We start from the raw sequence: 25,356 nt of genomic DNA on the forward strand, positions 1-25,356 counted from the left end.
AAGTGTGATCTTGGCAGGGCCATTGTGACATTTGCTGCTTTTCCTCACATGGGAGCATTCTTTGTTACTTGCCACATTCCTCATAACGCTTCCTCCTGACTCCCCACAAAACAGTGACAGGGCTTGAAGTGGGACAAGACAGAAGTTCAGAATTCTACAACTCAGCAGGCGGGCAGGACAACAACTCCCTCTTTCATCAGGAGCTGTAATGTCATCAGTTGCCTAGTCCGCCCAGCTTTTATTGCACAGGGACAGATGTCACTGGAGGTTTGGGACACATCACAGGCAGGCTTGGTCCTGCCACATCTTTACTCCAGGCAGACATTTGTTACCCCATCTGCCCCTCCACTTCTGGAGAGCACCTGATTATACGACACTCTGAGCCCCACCATCTTGCCTCACCTGGCTCTATCCTGTAGGCTTACCTGCTAGCGTTATTTCTACAAAGTGCACAGACCTCACCCTGGTGCTACTGGTCCCACATTGAGGCTGAGTTTGAGCTCCATGGATGAGGTAGAAAGGATGACAAGCATATGTTGAGAAAGTGAAAAAAAATAGACATTATAGTAGTGTGAGACCAGTCACCTCAACTTTTTAAAGTTTTTAATTGTTGACTGAGTGTTTGAATGAAAAATAGCTCATTTAGGTCCAGATCTACTTCAAGAAAATTAAACTTCAAATATATCATATGTTTTCTCTTCAATACAAATGCTCACTCTGGGCTCTGAGGCGGGATATGAGGGGTCTCCTCACAGCGTGGTGGCTGGAACCCACCCCTTCTCTTGGAAATTGTCAAAAGAGCTGAAAACCCTGGAAGGGATTGGGGGCTGGGGAAGCAATCCCTTTCCACTTTGGAGGAGAACAAGGGCAGTGGCATCAGGGGGTGTCTCCCCTGTGAGGGAGCCATGGGCTCCTTGTCAAAGCCAAGAAAGGACAGCTACTGAGGGAAGTTACCAAACAGTGCAGAGGAGAACAGGCAGACAGTTTCATGCGCCCAGCTATAAACTCTAGAAACTTTCCTCAAATCAGGGTGGTTGTGGGGGAGGAGGGAGAGCAGGTCCATGGTCTTGACCTTCCCTCATAGACAGTGCAGTCTGGAAAGGAGAGGGTTACACGGCGTGCAGAGGACTCGCTACTCTCCTTCTCCATTCACCCAAAATCCCACCGGGATATTCTAATCTCCTTGGAACACGCTACATTATCTGTACTTTTAGCACAGCTCACGTTTCAAATGGCAGGCTGCGGAGCGATCTGACTGTTTTATAGGCCGGGCCAAGAGAGGAGCTCCAATTCCTTTCTCTTGGCCAGGTGCCCTCTTTGAGGAGAAGACCTGCGGTGTATAGGACCGGCCAAATGCTTAAAGATTTCAGAAACTTCAAAGGCAGGGGAGGAGCCAGAAACAATAAAGAGGAAAATGATAAACATTCAGCTTAAAGACAGGCTGAGTTAAAATCCCTGAGAAATTACTCTGAGCAGAGTTTGGGGCCGATTCTCAGAGGCCCATGGCAACGATCCACGGTGTTACACAACGTTCCAAGAAGCAATTACTAGCTTTGTTTTAGTTGTGATTAGCACAGTTAACGACTCGTAGAGGCGGACAGACAACGAAAGTGAGGAGGACGAGGACACAGAAAGGGATTCCTGCTCCAGCCCTGTCCTCTCCAAACCAGGGCAGCTCATTCCACCTTCCAGGCTGCCTTGGCTGCCTCCACTCATTTGGAAAGTTCAGTTTGGGAAATATTTTGTAAGAAGGAACAAGATTTTTTTTTTAAGGCCAAAAGCCTTTGTTGTAGAATAGTTAGATGAGATATGCTATATTAAAGAACTCATCACTTCTTGTGGGCAAAGCTATGCTGTGGACTCTATCCGCATAGGATCCTATCTGCACAAAGGCCAGGGGGGAGTCAAAGTGATTCGCTGGAATGTTTAGGCCCAAAATATTGGAAGAGCTCAGCCTTACTCTCCTGGAGGACTTAACTAGTTCAAGCAGGGGAAAAAATGGACAGAGTTAATTCAATGCAACAACTATATGTGAGCATTTACTCTGAGCCCCATGCTTTTCTAGAGGTGTGTTTTGTTACAGTGAATAAGACAAAGATTGCTTTTCCTCATTGTATGGGGGAGAGGGACACTAAATAAAAGTCACAATAATACATCATAGGCTAAAGTTGATAGTGTACTGGAAGAGAAGAAGAAGCTAAGCGTGGGCAGTAGTGCTGTGGCCGAGAGCTACTCAGGGAGGCAGGGAGCAGAATGGAGGGGGCACTCTGGCTTCATCGAGATGGGGAGATCCAAGAAAAGTCATGGAGGAGCTGATGAAGTCAGCCTAGAAGTTTCTCGGGGAGAGCATCCAAGGAAGACTGAGGTGACAGCACCCAGCAAAAGGGTAAGTCAGGAGTGTGCTCCAGTGTTTGTCCAAAAAACAGCAAGAGTTAGGCACAGTGGCTCACACCTGTAATCTTAGCACTTTGGGAGGCTGAGGTGGGAGGATCACTCGAGGTCAGGAGTTTGAGACCAGACTGAGCAACATAGCGAGACCCTGTCTCTACAAAAAAATAGAAAAATTAGTCTGGCATGATGGTGCACAACTGTAGTCCCAGCTACTCAGGAGGCTGAGGCAGGAGGATCAGTTGAGCCCAGGAATTGGAGGTTACAGTTAGCTATGATGATGCCACTGCACTCCAGCCAGGGCGACAGTGAGACCCTGTCTCAAAAAACAAAATAAAACAAAACCAAGCAAAAAAAACACAAAAAACCAGCAAGGAAGCCAGTGTGGTGAAGATGAAATGAGTGCTGTGGAGTACTATGGAGGCTCAGAGGGACAAGGGTTGAGAGGAGGGCCTGTAAGGTCTTTGAGGACTTTGGGAAGACGTTGCCAGAGTGAAATATTGTGGACAGTCTGAATTCTCTAGGAGATTTGGATAGCTTGGACAGAAAAATACAATATATATGTATATATAGAAAAAAATCCTATGGTTCTTTCCTTAAAGAAGCTCCCAGTCTAGTGAGAGACTGAGCTAAGTGAACATTAAAAACAATCACATATGCAATAAGTAGATACTACAGCAGACAAAGGCTATGACTTGGAAGTTAGCAGAAAGATTCCCTAAAGGAGAAGATATCTGAGCCTATTTGTTAAAGTGAGGATAAGTTGTTAGGCATTGTGCCCATGTTAGGCAGACTTGCCTGTGGGGACACAGACTCCAAGGATGTAGGTGGCTTGCTCCAAGTTGCCCAGCACTTAAGCTGCCAGTCCAGTCTACTTCCCACTAGAGCAGGTGCCTCCCTGTGTATAAACATAGTTCGAGCTCTGTTTGGGGCTGTTCTCTGGTTTCTTGCTGAGGTCACGGAACAAACAGCTTTGGCCATAACAGAGCTTCTTAGGAACTGATTGCTCAAGATTGCTCTCTCAGTCCCCAGTGTTACTGACTCCCTATGTAGGAGTGTCTCTCATGTCCTTCAATAAAATCTAGACTGTGAACATTGTAAAGACAACCTTGTGCAAATGAATTTCCCATCCTGGTAAATCTTTGAGCCTACAAGGAAGACCTACAATCAAACAGAAAATATGTGGGTAATTTAATTAAAGATTCACTGGAAACTTAAGGGCTTCAGGGTAAACAACCAGAACATTGAAATGCATTCTTTTTGGTAGAATAGAAAATTTGCAAAAGTTGGTTTCAGGTAGCCCTGATTTCATATCCAGGTTCAATCACTTGCTACCTATGTGACCATGGGTCTGTTTTCCTTCTCTGTTATGTGGGATCATAATATTTGCATTTTCAAGCTCCCAGGACTATTGTGAGAATCATATATATGAAAGTGAGTGGTAAACTGTAAAGTGCTAGACATATGTTGCATGTTTTCATTTTCAAGGTGATTTTTAAAATTTTTTCATTAGTTTATTTGGTCAATATGATACACTTTTGCAATCTTTTGAATCCATAGTATCTTAATATTAGAAATTACAAACCTTAGAGAGAGTCTTATCTAAAGCTCTCATGTTAGAAATGAGCAAACAGAGGCTCAGAGAGGGAATTTGATTTATTTAAGATTGCACAGTGATTTAGAGACTGGGCTGGTCCTGGATCCCCTGACTCATCTTTCTGTGCTCTTTCAAATAAATTACAGTGTGTAACGAATACAGCATGCAAAGGAAGATTCTTCCTGCTTCTAGCTGAGTCAGAAAGAAAGGAAGTATCGTTTCCTCCTGGGATTCTTCCACTGGAAGCATCTTGTATTTTCTTCTATAAAAAGCATTTTCACTGGTTTTAAAGGCATTCCTTTTTTTTCATTAAAGACTCTTTATCGAGCACCTGTAGGTGCTTACATAAAAACTGTTCTTTTTACTCCTCCTAGTAACCCAGTGAGCTATTAGTAACCCCATTTTGCAAATGAGGAAACTGAGGATCTGAAAGCTGAAGTGACCGGCCCACGGTCACATGCTAGGAGGTAGCTGGAGCCCACCTTTGAAGGCACCACGCCCCAGCGCCTTTCCAACACACCAAAACTGTGTATGCTACTTTCTCTTTTAGCCTCTGGCAGAAATAAAAAGCCTGGATTAGAAAGAAGCTAATTAAAGAAAGTAGCTGAAACAGTGGAATCTGTCTTTATGAATAAACCTAATGAGTAGAATTAATATCACAAACTAGGCTTTGAGGATGACCTGATTTTAGGTTTTATAAGATTGAAAAAAAAAAAAAATGGAGGTAATATTTTCCACGTACGCCGTGACTTTTATTCAAAGCAGTTTTACAAATATGATGTAGATGAATCATAGGTAGGATTTATGAGTAAGTCTAACATGTAGCAATGTGGGAGGCCCTATTAGAGGCAGTGTCTATGTCATAACAGAATCTCTAAACTCAGAACTGCTTATATCAAAGACGCTTGGCAGATAGGACAGATTCATTACTATTGTAAACATAAGAAAGTAGAAAGAAAAGAGTAAATCTCACCCAAGCCTACCTATCTAGAAGCAATCATTCATGACATTATAGTGTATTTCTGCCTTTTTGTCTCTTAAGCATTGCTTTTTTAAAACTTTGGCTGGGATTAGACTGTATGTGAATTTGCATATTTTGCTTTTTTTTTTACTTGGTGTTATCAATATTATTTACTATGATATAAAACATGCTTCAAACATATTTTTAGTGAATAAATCTATTCTGTTACTGGAAGAAAGAAAAAATATTAAAGTAACACCCTGAAGAATGGAAAACAATTACAAAAACAAAATGCAAAAAAAAAAAAAAAGGTGAGATGAATTACAGGTGTTTGAAGCAAAAGAAAAAGTCTTCCTGAGAGAAGATAGAGTGGACTGTCATGCCAGTGATACTCTGGCCCTTCCCAATTCTAGTTAACATTCTTGTGGCAACACTTTGGTTGACTCTTTCAAACTGACTGTGTCCTTGTGCAAGGGTTGGCAAGACTTTTCTGTAAAAGGCCAGTGAGTGAATCATTTAGGTTTTGCAGGCATTTCAGGCTCTGTAGCAACTACTCAACTCTTGCCATTGTAGCCCCAAAGCAGCCATAGACAGCACATAAACAGATGAGTGTGGCTGTGTTCCAATAAAACTTTATTGACACAAACAGCTAGTGGATGGGATTTGGCTCTTGATAGGGGAGTTTTTCATCAGTCTTCCTCTGGGATGGGTTCTGTGTTAAGCTGTGTATAGATAGAGAGAAGGAAGTGTTTTGTCTTTGCCTTCAGGTAACTGGGAGAGATTAGAAAAGGGATCTTTGCAATGCAGCATGTTAAGAGCAATAAACAAGGCACACACAATGTGCTGTGAGATCAAAGAGAATGAAGCAAGCTGATCTCCTCTGGGCACTAAAGAAGGCCTCACAAATGGAGGGATATCTAGCCTGGGTTTCAAAACTGAGTGGGAGTTTATCCATATGCACCATGTCGTTGGCTGTGTGTTGGGTTTCTTCTCCTATATGATTTGGGGGGTGTCTCCATGAAAATTCCCAAGTCCTGGGTTTGGCTCAGACCAATAAACTTTCCCAAGGAACTGGTGGGCACTTTCCAAAGTAAACTTTATTAAACCCTTGCTCTGGCTTATTTTTCATCCTTGTTTGATCAACGTATGAAAACAGCCAATGTCGGGGCCTCTTTGAAGTTCTCCTGTGTTGTGTTTATTTGGTGTGTACATACATGTTCTACAAGGTACTAAAAGATTAAATCATAGGGAGTTGTTACAAATTCCACCCCCAGCTATGGAGCAACTACAGCCTCCTTTCAATCCCACAATGAGCGCCTACTGTGTACGAAAGGGAGTTTTCCTGTCCAAAATAATCATTGCTCCTCCATTTCCCATACCATTTCCGCCAGCAGGTGCAGGACAGTTGTCAAAAAGACAAAGGGTCCTGAAATGTTTGGTTCAGAGGAAGCAAAGGGAATGAGGAAGCAGAAGGAAAAAGTATTTTCTTTTTCTTGGGGGGTGTTAACTGTTTCCCTTTTGGCAAGAATTTAGCTTAGGTGAATGTTAATGACTCCATTCCTATTCTTGTTAAGAGTAACCATGCTCTCCAGAGATTCTTGAAACAACTGTGCTATCTAAATACACAGTATTTTCCACATATTTGCACGTTAATCCCCTAGCTCTGCTAAACCAGCTGCAAAGAAAAACTTACAGCAATCCCAATGGATTTCCTCTAGAGCAGCCATAAGGGAAAGAGTTGAAGCTGGGGAAATGTGAAAGAGTACTAGAAGTCTTTCTGCTTGGGCCACGAGTGCGGAAGACTTAAACATTTACATATAATTAAAATGCAATTAAAATATAAAAAGAAATTTAATGTTCAAGTCTTTGAAAATTATGAACAGGGTGTATGATTTTTGAAGTAAATCCTAGATATGTAGTGAGAAGTTAAGAGACAGATGTTGAGAAGTAGAGGAAGGAAAGACATGGAGAAGAGGTGAGGGAGAGGTGAAAGGAGGGAAGGAATGGAATCCACTAAAATCAACAGCGAGATTTTTCTGTACAGGGTGAGCAGAAGAGGGCAAAATTTGAAAAGAAAGAATCAACTCTCAGTAAAGAGAGAAGAGAGAGAAAACGGGAGAAAGAATCACATTCATTTAAAACATAAGAAGTCACCATCTGGAGTCTTCATGGGCAGAATGAAGGCCCACTGTTTTCAGCTGTTCACATTCTTACCCGTAAAACTCCAGATGATATGATGTTAATGAAACTGCCATGGCAGCCCCACAAGGTATAGGGTTTATCCTGGGTGGCTATGGCATTACCCAGAAGAATGTCAATTCAGAGAGTGAACAAAACCAAACCAAGGGCCAGGCATCCCACGTTGAAGGGCAATGGACTTGTACTCTGGGCTATTGGTTATCAGCTCAACATTCTGCAGGTGTCTTGCAGGAGCAAGGAGCAAGGCCCTGGGGCCTGGGATGTAGGTTGTGCTGAAGAGTGGGCATCTTAAAGCATTTTACAGCACTGCATTTGTCTCTTTACACACATGCCATGTCATCTACTCTCAAAAAAAATTCTGTGAAGTAGTGATTATCATTTTCTTGGTGATGAGACTGAAGCTTAGGAAGCTTCTATGTGATTTGTCCAAGGACCTGCAGCTACTAAGTGGCGGGACTGGGTTGATGACCAACACCAAAATCTAAGCACTTTCCCTCATCTCTTGGGCCTGCTACTAATCCACCAGGAAAGAGAATTTGGCTCAAGGGCCCGCTAGACAAGAGGTTCTCAGGGGACATTTGGCAATGTCTGGAGACATTTTTGGTTGTCACAGTTGACTAGAGCATGCTACTGGCATCTAGTGGATGGGGCCAGAGATGCTGCTAAATGTCAATGCACAGGCAGCCCCCACAAGAAAGAACTATCTGGTCCCAAACGTCAATAGTCCCAAGGTTGGGAAGCCCTGCAGAAGATGGAAGGCCCTGGCCAGTGCTGCTCTCCTAAAAGATGGTCTGTTATAAGGCTACTCAGATGTAGCCAGAATGCATAAATTTTAATACTTTAAGTATCTTGGAGGCCTTTCAGGGAGGGAAAAAGTGGGAAAGTCAGTTTTTCTTTTCTGTTTGTTGCCTAAATACAAGGCTTTTGGCTTTGCAAACTTCAATCAGTTCCTTTTAATACAGTGTATTAGGAAGAAATAGAAAATGCTGACCAAGATAATGCAGAAAGTTTTCTGTTTTTTCTTTAGCCTCTTCATCTTCTGTCTAAAACCCTACAATAATGACTTGATTGTCCTCCCTGTCTCCATCCTTGCTTCACTCAAATGCGTACCCCTCCCCCTTCATCTTTCCAAAATACAAGCAAAGCAATGTGACTGCTAAACCTTCCAGGGCTCCCACTGCCCCCAGAATCAAGATCATTCATCCTTCCCAGCCTAGCAGTCAGGGCTTCTAGGGTCCTAGAAGCCCTCCAAATTTCAGTACCTCCAAATTTGAATGCATATATATGTGTGTATTATATATAAAATATATAATATGTAATACATATAGAATATTATACAATTTATCATGTATGCTATAGTAATTAAAATAGTTTTGGTATTGATGCAAGAATATCTATGCAATTCAATGGTAAAGAATAGAGATCCTAGGAATGGACTCAAATGTACAAATTAGTATAAACTTAGTATATAGTAAAAAAGGCATTTTAAATTAGCCCCATTTAAGTAAGTAGTTTTAAAGGCATAGGGTCGATGCTCTTAGCATTTTCCTATGGGAGAAGAACTTAATTTGTTCTGCACAATCCTAGGGGACAACTGTCTATTCATTAATTATATACAGAACTTTGAGTCATTTCAAGAACAAATTTAGATGAATTGAAAACCCAAATATAAGAAAACTCATTATAATAATATTATAAGAAAATATATTCTTGGGGTAGGAAAGCCTTAAATAATATACAAAAAAAAAAGTTAAAAGGAAAAACAATGATTAGGAATATTTAAATTTTAAAAATTCTTATTGGAAAAAGCAAATACATTTTAAAGATAAGAGACATATGGGAGAAAATACTTGTTACATAGAATGCAAAGGATTAATATCAATAATAAGAGCTTCAACAGTTCAATAAATACCAACAAAAAATAGCCCCGTCAAAATAATGACTATTCTAATGACATAAGAAGGCTCATAGACTCATAGACTAGAAAATACAAAAAGACAGTGAGCCTTGCTCATAATCAGCAAAACATAAAGCCACATTCCTCTTTTAGCCCATACAATTTGCAATGCATGAAGAAAGTTAACCATATCACATCATGCTAAGAGAGTGGAGAAGCAGCAACTCTTCTACACGGTAGATATAAATATACTTGATAAAGTTTATTTTCAAATGTAATTCATAAAGATTTGCCGATATATAAAATGTATAAACTCTTTGGCCTAGCAATTCCATTCTAAGAGGGCATCTTTCTGAAATGTGCACACATGTACAAAACACTGGAAACAACTGAAATGCTCATGAAGGGGAAATGGCTAAATAGATGGTGGCATATACACGCTATGGAATACTATGCAGCAGTAAAGATATAAATATTGACATGGAAATTTGTCCCATTCATTTTCTACACTGAAAAAACAAGATTATGTCACAGACATAGAGATATGAACTGGACACTTTCTGGAAGAATGAACACCAGTGGTTAATTTGGGAGAGAGTCACAAGATTGGGGGAGAAGAAAGCCTTCACTTTCTATTTATATCTTTCTTCTTCATTTTTATTGCCTTATGTCTTGATTTTTTAAAAGATCAGATATAAATATAACCTTTGTAATCTTGTCGATGATAAAATTAATATTTAAAAGGATAACTAACAACTATCATCGTTTAAACACCTAGTTTCAATGCTCTGTGAAAATTGCTTCAAACACATCACTCCATACAACCTTTGCATATTCTGCTAAGGTATGCGTTATGTCATATGTCAGATCCAGAAGCTGAGTGTCAGGGAGTTGAAACGACTACTCTCTGGACATATGAAGACTAAGGTGTGGAGCAAGTTAGGAACACGGTCTGCCTATTGGCAGAGCCCACACCCTTCACTGCCAGAGAGGATGGGAGTGTCTGGTAAGATGGGTGTCCTGGCAGCTGTGGCTGGGTGGGCTGGAATACATGAAGCATTCAAGGGTGGGGAGAGCCAGGGAGAGACACAGAAACAAACTTTAGAAAGCACCAAAAGGGCAAAAGTGGAGCAGTGCACGTGAGCAATACTGTGAGTCCTGCCCGGTGAGGGGCACCGCACCTGTGATGGCCATGTGGGGTGGAGGTATGAAGTTAAGTAGTTATAAGAGCACAGGGTCAGAGCTCTGAGAATTGCTCTGTGGAAGAAAGACTTAATTTGTTCTTCACAGGCCTAAGGGAGTTGGAGGAGAGAAGGGCAGACATGGCAGAAGCTTCTAGAAGACTGACTTCAGCTCAATAAAAGACATACGTATAAATATTAATATATTTTAACATCCCTGAGGACTCTGCGGGAAAAATAAAAAGGCAGGACTGACTGGGTAAGGAAAGCAATCTCTGTTTCTGGAAAAGGTCTTCCACGGCTATATGAAAGACTGAAGCATAATCTTGCAGGTGACCCTCAGTGTCCAAAGTCTATGTAAGTAGAACAGTGGAATATACTTTCTCATGAAAACAGACAGGCGTGGAATGCTGGTATTGTTTATTTTTCCCCAACTAGTGCCTTCTACCCCCCCCCCTTTAATTTGGGAAACTACTTTTCCTCCATTGCATGCGGTCCTGGTAAATCTGTCAAAATGCCTCCATCTCTCCTAAGCCCCAAGAAGCCAAATCCTCATTCTCTCTGGAATTTGAACCATGAGCAGAGTCACACAAGGTCTGAACAAAATGGTTAGAGTTTTTCCCAACCAAAAGCTACATATTTAGAAAAATGTTTCTTTGGAAGAATGGTTATGAATTCCAAAAAAGCAACCAAAAATGAACCCCTGGAGTCCAGCCCAATTCTGATTTAGTAAGGCAGAAGTCACTGAGTAATTGCATACTTTCTTATTACAAAGATAATTGAATCATAAAATATAGAGCACACTGGTATAAATTACAGATATGACCCAAACACAGTCACATGGAAGAGCTTTGTCTCAGTGGGGTGGAGAGGGGCATATTATCTCCATGACTTCAAGGTTGCCCACCCCATGTGTTTGATACTTTGTCTATCTGTGTCTCAATTATGATTTTTAGCTTCTGAAATTCCATGACACAGTGGGGGATGTATGTGTGTACTTGTGTTTATACACACAGTCATTAAAGGCAAGCAGGGTTCTGGCAGAACTTTGGGATGATGATAATGTGATTTACTTGAGCAAACATTTGTTAAGCACCCTCTTTATGTCATGCCCTATTGTTAGCATCAGTGGATACAAACATGAAAAAGACATCTCCACCTTTGAGAAACTCCCTGTCTAATGGGGAAGACAGAATCAAAAAGAGCTAACAATGCCATTGAAATGAGCTTGGGACTATGAGAACACAGAAGAAAAACCAATTTCACTGAGGCTGCTGGGAAGGCTTCACAGAAGAGGTGCTTTGAGAAGGGTCTTAAAGGGTATGGAGGATGATCTAGATCTAGGCAGGTCAAAGGCCCGTGAGAATGAATGAGCTCAGGGCACTCATCCAAAACTGTGTGTAATGCAGAGAGAGAGGGAGGCAGAGGGCTTTCTTTATCCGCACAGGTGAGGATTTCCCACGGCTCTATTCTCTATTCTGGGATTGTCATTGTTATGGATTGCGCCCACGTTTCATTCTTTTCCTACATAACACCATATCCTCACTTGCCAATGTCTATAAACTTGATGGGTTATAAATGTTTACTCTTTTACAACCTTCATATACATCACAACATGTGATTTTCCAGAACGTTTTCTGGGCCGGGCCTAGTTATGATTTTATGTGAAACACACTCAGGTGACCATGGAACTTCTACCTGTTTAGGAAGAATAGCTATTAGACCACGGGGCCAACAATGTTTCCTCATTTATTCAAGAACCATTGACTTGGAATTTCATATTATGCAGAGACTAAAAGTTTTATTTTGCTTTATCTAAAAATAATGATTCACCAGCAAATAAATGAAGGATAACAAGTACACTTATTGAGTTGATATTTTTACCCACTTGAGGGAGGAAATTTTTGAATGGCCACAGAAAGGAACTATTTTCAAAAAAAAAAAAAGAAATGTGATGCCTCCAGATTTGTTCTTTTTGCTTAAAATTGCTTTGGCTATTTGGGTTCTTCTCTGGTTCCAAACGAAGCATAGAATTATTTTTTCTAGATCTGTAAAATATTACATTGCTATTTTGATGGGGATTGCATTGAATCTGTAAATCAGCTATACTACTTTGGGTAGTATAGACATTTTAACAATGTTGATTCTACTGATCAATGAGCATGATATGTTTTTCCATATCATCTGTGTATCATCTGTGATTTCTTTCCTCAGTGTTTCGTAGTTCTCTTTATAGAGATATTTCACTTCCTTGGTTAAGTATATTCCTACGTATTTTATTTTCTTCGTGTCAATTGTGAATGGTATTGAGTCTTTGACTCTCACCTTGACTATAATTGGTGTATAAGAATGCTACTGATCTGTGTACATTGATTTTGTAACCCGAGACTTTGAAGAATTTATTTATCAATTCCAGAAATCTCTTGGTGGAGTCTTTGAGGTTTTCTAGATATAGGATCCTGTTGTCAGCAAAAAGCAATAGTTTGACCTCCTCTTTTCCAATTGTGGTACCCTTTATGTCTTTCTCTTGCCTGATTGCTCTGGCTAGGACTTCTACCACTATGTTGAATAGAAGTGGTAACAGTGGGTACCCTTGTCTTATTCCAGTGCTTACTGGGAATGCTTCCAACTTTTCCCCATTCAGTATGGTGTTGGGTGTGGGTTTGTCATGTGGCTTTTATAATTTTTTTGAGATATGTTCTTCCTATTCTAGTTTGTTAAGGGTTTTCATTATGATGTGCATTAGATGGTTTTCTTGGAGATAGCAAATACTTAGTATTTTTTATCCATTCACCCAGTCTATGTCTCTTAAGTAGGGCATTCCAACTGTTCATGGGTTTTAGTTTTTTTTTCAATTGCTAAATGTGGACTTGTTTGCCATTACCATAGGATTGTCATAAAGATGAAGACAACAGATTTTAATATGTTGAATATGATATGATACATATTTAATGGCAATAACTAATATTGTCACTAAATATTCAACCAGATCTTGTGCGTCAAGTTTTGGGTGTAGAAGAATTGGGTCATCTGATTAAAGTTTTATTTTTTTATTAAGCATTACTGAGGCTCACACCAGGCAATGGGAATAAGAAAAATGAATAAAACTTAGTCTCAGTTCTCAAAGCTTTGTGACATCAGCAGTTACATAAGCCAATTACTGCAAAATAGTGTGTTGAAGCCTACAAAAGCAGTATATTTTCAAAGTGCAGGGAACAAACACACACATACAACCCTTGCTCTGCCTGCGGAATCAGAAAATACTCAAAAGAAGTATTATTTAACCTGAGTCTTGAAGGATAGCAAGAATTCAATAGTTACAATAGGCAGAATAATGTTCTCTCCCCCAAAAGATGTCCATGTTCAGATGCCTGGAATCTGTGAATATGTTACTTTATATGGGAAAAAAGGTGACTTTGCAGATTGATTAAAATTAAGTATCCCAGGTGGGGAGATTGACCTGGATTTTCCAGGTGAGGCCAATCTAATCATGAATCCTTAATAATGGAGACCCTTTCTTTCCTGGCTAGAAAGGAAGATGTGACTACAGAAAAGTGGTTAATGTGAGGACTTAACCCACTCTCGCTTTGAAGATGGAGGAAGGGGCCACATTTCCCACATTTCCTTAGCCTTTTCTAACTGCCTATCTGCTCATACATGTTTCTATCTCTCGATTCTAAACAAGATGCACAGAAAGGGAGAAAATAAGAAAGGAATGGAGTTCTATTTCTCTCCAATCCATTCCCTAAGCTGATCTCTCTGAAACTCTGTTCTGAATATCTCTCCCCTTTTTAAATTCCTTCAAGGCCTCCAGGCTGCCTGTCGAGTCAAGGAATGTGGGCAGCCTCTAGGAGCTAGAAATGGCAAAGAAGCAGATTCTCCCCTAGAGCCTCCAGAAAGAAAAGGAGCCCTGCTGACACCTGGACCTTAACCAGTGGGACCTATGTTGGACTTTTGCCCTCCAGAACTATAAGATCATAAATCATATTCTTTCCAGACACTAAGTTTGTGCCCATTTGCTACAACAATAGAACAAAATGGGGAAAGTTTAATGAAGGGGAAACACGAGCAAATACCATCAGTGAGAATGCTGGTTTCTAATAACTGCAGGTAATTCCATGTTACTGGAATGCAAACTGTAGGCAAGGGGAAAAGACAGGAGAAAAGCTGGAGAGTATCAGATCCTTAATAATAGCAGCTATGACAGCAACATTTATTAGACATTTAATGTATGCCAGATATACATCTAAGCATTTTGCATGCATTAACTCTAAAATTCAAAACCATCCTATGAAATAGTGACGATTATTATCTCCACTTACAGATGGGGAAACCAAGTCCAAGATAAGGCTAATTAATTAACTTGCTCAAGCTTAACACAGGCACAATGTGGCCATGCTGGGATTCGAACCCTGGCTCCATAGCTCTCCCTCTAATCTCACCCCTCAACAGGTAGCCTGGAGGCCTTGAAGGAATTTAAAAAGGGGAGAGACACTCAGAACAGAGTTTCGGAGAGATCAGCTTAGGGAATGGATTGGAGAGAAATAGAACTTCATTCCTTTCTTATTTTCTCCCTTTCTGTGCATCTTGTTTAGAATCGAGAGATAGAAACATGTATGAACAGATAGGCAGTTAGAAAAGGCTAAGGGAAAAAAAGGGAGTTGAAGAAAATGAAAACGAGAGCCAAAGAGATAATTTCTCAAGGATGGATAAACCTGCTGAAAATCTTCCCAGTGAAACATGCTGTTATTATTTCCCAATTCCCAGCATCTCTGTCCTTCCTGCCTTCAAACAAGAATCAAGAACCACTTCCTTGGTCCACACTTCTTGTCACCAGCGGTCAGTTGGGGTGTGTGTGTGAGTGTGTGTGTGTGTGAGTGTGTGTGTGTTTAATTCCTAAAGACCAAACATTTTCAGATGCAAACTGCAACATTGTCAGATCACTTTAAAAGAAGCAGTACCCGTTTGTCTTCTAGTGCATCCCATTCGATATTCTATGCAGACACCTGTTATACCACATGTGCAGACTGGTTACGCAGGTCAAAGTTTTATTTGTTCCTCACCTTTATTTTCTTAGGGTTCTCTCCATTGAATGAGTAAGTGAATGTATAAATTAATCAATCAATCCCTCTTGAGCTAGATTTTATGCTAGCTCCAAGTGAACTAGGAGCTCCTCTGAACACTATTTAAAAAATAAAAAACACAATAAAACAGGTTTCATCTCAGATTAGTTTGGAGATTTTAAGATATACCAGTACCCAGGAAAACAGAATTGTTAGGGGTGGGGCTTATGTATGGTGATTTAGAAAATGCCCTACTCCACAGGTGATTCTAATGCTCTTCTATAATTGGGAACCACTTCTCAAGCTCTTGAAAGCTCTTCCACCTTCACAGAGAAGAAAAACCATGGCTTTGGAGTAAGATGCACAGTGAGATGTACTTTGGTTGGATTCCTATCTCTCTCTCCTCCAGGAGTTTGAGGAAGTTGTTCATTCTGAGCATCTTCTTTCACTTGGGATTTAACACTTTTCTCATAGAGTTTTTGGAAAAATTACACAATGTCAAATATGTGAAGCAACTGACACAGCCTGACACATAGTAGGTGCTCAGTAAATGGGAATTCTTATCTCCTTTTCCCTCATTCTTCCCCCATAAATCCAGGGAGGATTTCTGCAGGGAAACAAGCAGGGTTATCCTCTGATCAGCTCAATGCTGTCCTCCAGCTGGTAGACCTGCTCACAAACTCTGGTCTCAAAATGTTGTTCCCAGCACTGGCTGGCACCTCTCCTGGGCAGCTGATGCCCAAGCTCAGACTCATTGTCCCCAGGCCTTCAGGACTGCTCTCCCTCTTGCCCTGTACCATGGGGAAGCAGTGGTGTGGTCCCTCATCTAGAGTGTAACTCTGCAGCGTGTTCAGCTGTGCCCTGGTACAGGCCACCTCTGCACTGGGAATTCACACAGACTGCAAATGCTCCTGCTGTGAGTTTCATGGTGTACCAAGTCATACTAACTGGCATTTACCAGTACCTCTTACTGGACACCATCTTTCCAAGAGCTTCCTAGGGACCATTATTTTAATGCCTCTGCTACAAGCATGAGTTCTGAAGAGCAATTGTCCTCACCACTTCACTCTCCTGGGGACATCATCTCTCTGATTTTCTTCTACTTGGCCAGTACATAAAAATTGCTTAAGACACATTTAGGAGTTTGTCCTTGTCAGCATCGCTGTCATCAGGACAGGGCTCATATCCTACCACTGAAGGAAAAGCAGTAGCATTACCCCTCCTACTACTCAGAAATGCCTCATGGTAATTTGGATACTCCCAGGCTAATTTGCCCATTGTGTGTACAACACTTTACAGTTTACAGATGCTTTCACAGTTGTAACTTCATATGATACTCTCCAAAAATGCCATTGAGGTAACAGGAAAGGGGTGGTTTTTATGTCCCTACTTCACCAATGAAAAACTGTCACCTCTCACCAAACAAAGCCAAAATTCCCACCAATGTACTTTACATGTTTGGGGCTGGGTTCTGGGTTTCGTTTACATACAGGCATTTCAACAGGCTGTTAGCCCTAAATGACTCAGTTGAGATAGGAACTGTAGCTTAATGGATATAAGTCATTATTGCTCTTGAAAAATGAAAAGTTCTGCCACCTGGATTGATGCAGCTGGACAGTAAAGGAAGCAGGATTCCTGTTCTCTCCAAATGCAAGGCCATTCAGCAAGCCATGCTGCGTATGGTGTTTGTCAACAAAACTTCCAGAAAATGGATAGACATTGTCACTCTTTATTTGGATGACAGAAGAATTTCTCCTCTGCAGTAATTCTTCTCCTGGCCAGGATTTAGGGGCTAAAACCATCCGTCATTTGCAGATGCCCAGTGGCTTTCCTGGGATGTATTATATCTCCATTTGGAATGGAATGGACCAAGGCACCTTCCCTAAGCCACAGCTCTTCAGGCATGAAACCACAGACTCTTTTTCAGTAAAACAAATGAGTAGGAATTCCTAGGGCCCTGGAAAGCACTCCACTTTCCAAGCCCCACCTACTGGAGGATTTGGGCTGGATCTCTGGGCATTGCATAAGAGGGAGAGAAAGAGAGAGAGAGAGAGAGAGAGAGAGAGAGAGAGAGAGAGAGAGAGAGAGAGAGAGAGAGAGAGAGTCAGTCCATTCTTTTGGAGAGCCCAAACTGCTGCCTTATTAGTTGCACCATTCAGTTCTGAGACCCTCTCAATTTTCCTGTGTTCTGACGTCACAGCCCACCTAGAAAGCCAGATCTAAGGAGTAAAGGAATTGACAAGACTAGCTACTGCTGAGATGTTCCTCAAGGAGAGATTTGCCAGGTGGTTACTGATGAAGAGGACAGATAACCGACTGTGTGGCTTAGTTTGGTGCAGAAGAACAAGGTACAGGAGGAGAACTGACTGAAGGGCTACCAGGACCACCACTAACTGCACAGGCACCTTCAGCCACCCACCTATTCTTGTCATTAACATAACAGCACTCTCCGAAGAGGACCAGGGTATTCCCATTTCACAAATAGGGAAGTTAAAAAACAAAACACACACACACACACACACACACACACACACACATCTTGCAACATATTTTTAGCTCCAAAAGCCACTGAAGAATGGAGGATTGAAATGACTCCAGTTTATACCCTTTGGCAAAAAGTGTGCTAGCAGATTCAAAATCTTTTATTGTTTCTAGGAATTGTGAAAGACTGCCCAATTTATGGGTGTTGTGCTCCTGCTCCCCAGTTAAGGGCATCCCCCAGGGACTTCTAAACTGCCAAATGCCAATGAGAAGCTAGCCAGGAATATTTTTTTTCTTCATTTTAGAAAGAAGCAATCACTGATATAAAACCTTCTTGGAGATCGAAATCTCATTTTTCGCTATCAGTTGGTAAAACATCCACCATACCACTCTCTCTGGTTATCTCTCTCTGGGCCCTAGGTTGGTCTCTCCCCTCCTCCCTGCCCACAGAGAACAGGATGGCAGGAGAGAGAGTGAGTCCTCGCTGGGTCTGTTTCCCAAGCTGCTGTATGGCTCAAACAAGCCGACAGCTATGAATATGGCCACAAACACCACAGCACTCTATGAATGCTCTTTATTCACAGAAGGCATGCTTTTTTAATGCAAAAACTGAAGTGTCTTCCCTGAGCTCCCCAGCCTAGGTGAACCTATTCTAGAATGCTCTGTGTTTGGCTCCATCAGAGCACTGTTATTGGGTTTTCTTTGTTTCTCTACTTGAGGGAAAATGACCCAACATACTGGTCCTTGGAACCACGATGCCAGGGCAGGCAGTAGGAAGTGCTCAACAGAGTTGGGCTCAAGGCATGTGCACATGAAACATGCAAATGAGAAGGACTCTTCCCTTTCCTGGTGCAGAGGGTCAAGTCGGGCAGCCTGTGGTTTCAGCCTTGAAAGACGTCCTCATCAGACTGGGCATGGGAGATCAAACAGTCCTTTGTTGGAGATGCCCCTACGTCCCATCACTGTGGAAAGGGGCCTCACCCCTGCAAGTTCCCTATGCACACAGCACAGATGGGGAGAACCCTTTAGGGTTATCTGTTTCTGTTTTCCTCCACCAGTGGACTCTGAAACCCAGCAGATGAGCAGGTCTAAGTAAGGCTTCTGTGCATCACTAAATTTTCAGTAGTTTTGGTAGCTAGTTAATGTCACATTGATATCCTGAAAATTGGCCATGGTTGACGGTATTTGCACCAGGGAATTTGGCAAATGCTATAACCAAGGTCTTTTTGTTTTCCTTCTCCAGAGAGCTGATTGCTAAATATTTACCAACATGCCACTGACTTAAGGTTGCATTAAGGTATGGAATCCACAATTTTGCTTGTGCCTTCTAGATTACATTCTGTTTTCCCTTCTTCCCGAGGTGCTGTTGAATTCTATCCTCCTACCCCTATCTGCCTTTGGTGTGTGCTTCTAGAGAAATTCTAATGTTATGTTCACAGAGGTCAAAGAGGTATAAACAAACAGACCATTTATTTGTACAGAACCCTGATATTGTTTCAAGTGATGTCACACATATTTCTCTATTTTGATCTATACCACGACACTGAGAAAGACAGAGTTAGCGCTCATACTTAAAATGTGCAGATGAGAAAACTGCAATTCAGAGTTACTACGTGGGACTGATTTGGCCAGGCACGGAGGAGGACCCAGGGACCCTGCCCACCACCTTGTGCCTCTGAAAGTCAGACAAGCACCCCTAGACAGAGCAGCCACCATTACCAGGGCAGACTGTGGCCAGCCAGGGAGAGCCAAACTGCAGTGAGTACACACACGGCTTTTATGTGGTTTGAGGCTACATTCAGTGATTCTTTATGTAGAAGCAAATTGTCCTTTTAATTATTGTGTGGGCTGTACTGAAATAGATGCACATTCCTTGAGCCACTGGCAGCAGCCAGAGGGGCCCAGGTGTTCAGCCTGAAGATCTGCCAAGTTTCAAACTTGATGCTTATACATTGGGAGTGGTATCTGTCTCAATGCAGAAAGTTTTGTTTTTCTTAAACTAAAAGTCTTTGGAATATCATAAATGGGGAACACAATGGAATCGCCAAGGCATTCACAGAGTATTCCATCATGGGAAAGAGCTGGGGACAAGGTCCTGGCGGGCAGTGGGCAGCGGGTGTTCGGTGAGATGTGAGAAGACCTGATCCCGCTGCCTTGGTCTGTCTCAGATATAGGAATCTTATAACTGTCACCAGAGGGTAGCTCATTTGGTTTCGCAGCAGCTGGGACTGCTGTCTTTTGAAATCCCTTCATACAGTCTCATATAAGGTTGTGGCAGGGAAGCACGTTGGCCTATACAGAATTGGAGTTTTCAGACAAAGCAAAGAGAAAGCCAGGCCCCTATCCTGCATTCCTCTTTATTCTTCTGCCTCGGGGCTGGGGGACAGCCATTGATCCTGGGCTCTGTAAGGGACACACTGCAGCTGGATCCATCTCCACCTTTCCCACCTGCTGCCCTGGCTCAGGTGATCATGAACATCCCCTCCCTTGCTGCTCCTTAAATGCAAGCCCAGTGGCCATCTCTTCTTTTCTCTTGCCAGAAACTAGGGCTCTCTGGTGCCCTATCCACCCCCCCCCCAGCATCCTCCCGAGACAACTTGAAAAAGGAGGAATAAGTTCATGCTAGTTACGAATGATCTACCCAACGAGGCTTTCTATCACCCTGGTGGAGGACATGGGAAGATTCATGGAATTCTCAGGGTGGGTGTTGTTGTCCCCAACCCCCAGCACACCTGCCTTCATCTTGTTGTGACATAAAATCGTTCTTTAGGGACCTTCCACTCCTCTGTTTCATGCTGTCTTTGTGGGACTGTGAGTCAATCTTGGTGGGATTTTAATCAAGAAGTTCTTCCCTCTTTTGGCCAAAGGGAGACACCTGACCCAGCCTAAGCCCCTCAGACTCTGTCGCTGGAATTCTGAGCGAGCACAGTTCCACACAGTGGATGACACCCAGGGCTAGTGCATCCCAGGGCTGAGATGTGAGCAGCCTGCCCCTGTTCCTGCAACCTAATCCTCAGGGCTGCCCCTGGGTCTTCTCTTATCTCTCGACTATCTTCCCTGTTAACTAACTCATCTTCCAACAAATCCTTTTATTTTTTGGTTTGTTTTTCTCAAGTTAGCTAGTAAGCCTATAGCTCACAATCAAAACAACTTGAATGGATAGAGTCCCAAATAAATGAAAATCTTACATGCTGAGGCTGGGGACTCTAGTCACAGCCCACTGGCATCTCCAAACCCAGGTTAGCAATGACATATCCCCACTGAGCAACAGTGAACCAAAGAATAGGGTGTGAGGAGTTGAGAATGAACCTGAAAACAGTTGAAATCACTGGGTCATCAGTGACAATGGATGGGCACAAACTGGGAACTTTCATAGTATCTTCCCCATTTGTCTCTGGGTTCACCCATCTATAATAGGGAGCTGGGCCCAGTGACTGGAAACTGATGATTTCATCACACCAGTGTCTTCACTCATCCAGTATCCACAAACTGAGCTCCTTCTCTGTGCCATGCTGGGAACTGGCCCAGAGGGAATGCGGGTAGAATGCAGTCTCCACTCCCAGGTGACCTGCTTAGGTTTGTGTCTGAAGAAAACAGTCTGGGCACACAGATTACTGGGCAGCGCTGTCCTGGTGTGAAATAATCCGGGCTACAGCCGTGGCCACGGAGGCAGGAGGGGCTTTGGTGACTGACAGAGTAACAAGGAGAGAGAAGCCCAAGTGATCCAGTTTCCTGACTTGGGAGACCACATGTCCCTGAGATATTAAAGAGCCATCATTTGTTTTTCCTGTGGTGTAGTGGGTGGCTTCAAGGGAACGGGGCCACTACAGCTCAGAAGTCAGTCCCTTTATATTTTGCTTCTCGGGAAAGTTGCACTTTTCCTGGCCTCCCAAGAAGAACAGCCCCTCTGCGCCAGAGAACTCGGAGACCACACAGCAGACATCCCTGACACCTGCTTTTCTCACAGTCTTTCTACTTCTCTAGACCCGGAGAGAGACGCACACAGCAGGGAACTGCTTAGCAACTGCACGTAGGAAATTGGGATTCCAAACTATTCCTGTGGGGTTTTTTCCTCCCCGCTTTGTTCTCCTGTTTTGTTTCCAGTCGTTTATGATTCAGTCATTGTTCCATCACACAACAACACACTAACCGGTTCTGCAGGCCCTGGCATCTAAATGCACCGGGCCCTGGCTGCCTGGGTTCCTGGGGTGGGGGGTGCGGCAGGCAAAGGCCACGCCAACATGATACCCCATGGAGCTGGGGGGGGGCAAGCCACAGGATCTGCGTGGGCAGCCCCAGGGGAGGCTGTTCTTAGGGACCCCTGGGTTTCCTCTGGGGCTGGGCCCTCCCTGTCCTTATCTCTCCCCATTTCTCATACTCTTGCCAGCTCCCAACATTTCCATGTTTTCTCTCTCTCTAACCCTTCAGCATTTGTCGCTCTGAATATGCATCTTTATCTCGTGTCTCTGTCTCTCTGCCTCTCTGATCTCTGTGTCTATCTCGTTTCTCTTTTTGCCTCCATCTCTTTCTTTCTGTTTTCTTTCTCCACTTCTCTTTGTGTCTGCCTCTCTCTCCTCCTGTATCTGTGTTGTTTTTTTCTGTTTCTGTAAGTTTCTCACTATGTCTCTTTGTATCTCTCAGTTTCTCATTTCTCTGTCTGTTTTTTTCTTTGTCATTCTATTCCTTCTCTGATTCTTTCTCTGGGCCTCTCTTTTTCTCTCACCCTTTCCCTCCCTCTTTCTGAGTTTCTGAATCTCAGCAGCTTGGCTCAAGTCCCAAATGAAAATAGGCCCGGTTTCCAGGACAGCTAACATTGCACATCAAGGGTTAATTTTTTCCCTCCTCATCAACTTTCCTTCCATTTCAGAATCCCTGAGTCTGGCCAAAAGCGCTTCCTAGGGCAGGGCCCACGTGCTGCGGCAGAAGCCACTCAGCCAGGCTGCACCCCATAGAGCGCCAAAGAGGGCGGGGCTGACAACGGCAACGTGCAACGTGCCTGGATTTCTCTGGCGGTTCTCCAGCTAGTCAGAGCCAATTAATATGAAATCAATAGGCCAAATCAACGTTTTCAGAAGTTAACTCAAAAAAATCCCTGAAGATTAACCAGCCTGTGGCCTTTGCTATGAAATTGTTACCACACCACTTTCTTTTCTTTTGAAAGTCCAGATGGGCAGATAAATCCAAAGTAGATCGACCACATCTGCCATTCCTCCGCACAATTCCACCCTCCCTCGCTCCTCCCCAGCATGCACAGCACGTGGAGTCTGAGCTGAACTGATATTTTATGCCGCACCATAGGTTTTACATTCTCCATTGTATTAAGAGGGACCACATCCTGACCCCTCAGAGGCCAAGAGCTGGCAGATTCTGGAATCTGCCTTTTCCCAAGGTGAGAACTGCATTAGCTGCAGGGGGGCTGCTTCCTCCCAGGCGCGAAATGGGCCAACAGTAAGTAGAACCCAACCCGTCTCTGCTTTCTGTCTTCTCCGGTGTCCTAAACCAGTATTCAAATAAAAAAAAAAAGTCCAGGTGATTGTTTTCCATTTATAAAGCCCCCTTTTTACATTTGCTCGATAATGTGGTATCATGCCCAGTTTAGAGATGAGGTTATTATTAAAGTCCTTTCTTGAGAAGGGAGCAGGGAAAAGGGAAGGAGGGAGGAAGATGGGTTCCCTGGGATTAGCATCTCTTAGGTAGAGTGGCCAGGGCTGCTGAAATCAGGGCAGCCTCTGGAGTTGTGAGCCAAGTCTCAAAAGTGAAGGCTGCTACCCCACAATGTCTGTCTAAAAATGACCTTGAAACAAGAAGGACATGAAGCAGGTATCAGTAATTGAAAACCTTGGGAAGAACCAAATCAAGAGAGTATTGGGAACACCATGTTGGGAAATACTTAAGAGACTGAGGTACGTGGGGGCTTTTGAGTGCACCCTGGGTGGAGTCACAGGGGTGTTAAAAGGCTAAGGACACACAGACAGAGTCCGGGGCGAAGGAGGAAACTTTTCAAGCCCAAATCCTCGATTTCAAAAGGTGTGTTCATAAGGTAAAATAGTGCTTTCCAAAGCTTCTCTATAAAGAAAGCAGCCAGGTGATTGCATATTCTTTATGGCTAGGGACACCCATTAAAAGCTTACTTTCCTTTTAAGATGAGTAAGAAAAGTACAGGAAATGTTCTATTTTGTGTGGGCTGAGACTCTGGGAACGAAAACTGAGGTTTCACATGAAAACCTGAAATTGTAGAATTCCAGAGCTGGAAGATATTTAGAAATCAACTGGTCCATCTTCTTGATTTGACAGATAAGGAAATAAAAGCCGGGAGATGGAATGTCGTGCATAAGGTGGCACAGCAAGCGGGGTGGGTGGTGACTCACACTCCACAACCCCAGCGTCGCAAGTTCGTCGTGTGGTTGTGACATTTCTTCATGCCATTCTCAGAGGACTCAGGAACAAAAAAGGTGTTGTCTGTGTAGATTAGCACTTCTGGGGCTTTAAAATGTTGTTGGGCAGTTTGAGAGAGGCTAGACTTACAGAAAAGCATCTCGGGTTTTGCAAGGCTGTGTTAGCACGACAAGCAGCAGACCCGGGCTATCTTGAGATTCTGACATAGCAACCTTACAGGTTTTGGCTCAGAGTCATGTTCTGCTCCCAACCAGAGTGTTGCTTGGGTAGTGTCCCACCTCTTGGTCCCTTGCTGGGCTCCACACTGGACCCTGAGATGCCCCGGCTGTCAGCAGCTTCCCTGGCCCAGCAGCCCTAAGAAGATCTGTCTTCTCCCTGCCTGGCCTGCCCCCAAAGCCTGGTCTTTGTCCTGATGTTGCCATGAACTGGGCAGTTTCTGTCATTATCCCTGCCATATATTTAAGGCCACATGATGGAGATGCCCTGCTGACATCTGGAATCAACATCCGCCTGTGCCAGATCTGACCTCAAAGTGCTGAGAGTTAGACCATCACCTGGTCCAACCACCATATCTCCCTGCCCCCTCAACCAGGGGACAGCCTGGGGTCTCTGTGGCACTCATGCTGGGGAGAAGTGATGTGCCCAGGACCCAGGTGGATGCTGTAGGAAAACGAGAGAGCAGGGTGAGGTACAGGGTAAGCTGAGCTGAGGTTCTCTGAGGGTGCAAGTTCCAGGCTCCTATGGATGATCAGGAACCCCTGATCTGGAGACCCTTGGAATGAAGGCAACATAGCAACTCATTCTTGCAGGTCATAGAGTTTGCCATCACCAGCCAACATGGATTCCAATCCCATATCAGCCACTCTGAAGGCTGATTTTAATTAGGCTGACTTCATTTATAAAATAGGGTCAAAATGCTACTGATTATGCTAATTTGTTTAGCAATTAGTAAGATAATATAGCTCTTAATTGATAGCATATAAAGGCCACCACACTTTTTTCCTTTTCCCATCTTCTCTGTCAAACTCTCTCCTCCTTGATAGTGATCTAAAGAAGGACTTGATGGGATTTCACTTCCCTTCAAGGATGGAATGCAACAAGTAATTTTTAATGCTGGTGTTAGGGGCTTTCAACTGCCTTGTGCAATTGAAAGCCAAGGGTAACTTAGATGGTGTTTTAGTGTCTGGTGGCTA

General features: G+C 43.0%; 1 protein-coding gene across 1 annotated transcript in view; it reads right to left on the minus strand.

Moving 5' to 3' along the window:
• Positions 1-25,356, minus strand: part of LOC142874245 (uncharacterized) — a 680,900-nt gene that overhangs the window by 14,788 nt on the left and 640,756 nt on the right. The gene's annotated exons all lie outside the window — the stretch shown is intronic.

Source organism: Microcebus murinus, chromosome 12 (assembly GCF_040939455.1).
Source record: "Microcebus murinus isolate Inina chromosome 12, M.murinus_Inina_mat1.0, whole genome shotgun sequence".
NCBI classification, from domain to species: domain Eukaryota; kingdom Metazoa; phylum Chordata; class Mammalia; order Primates; family Cheirogaleidae; genus Microcebus; species Microcebus murinus.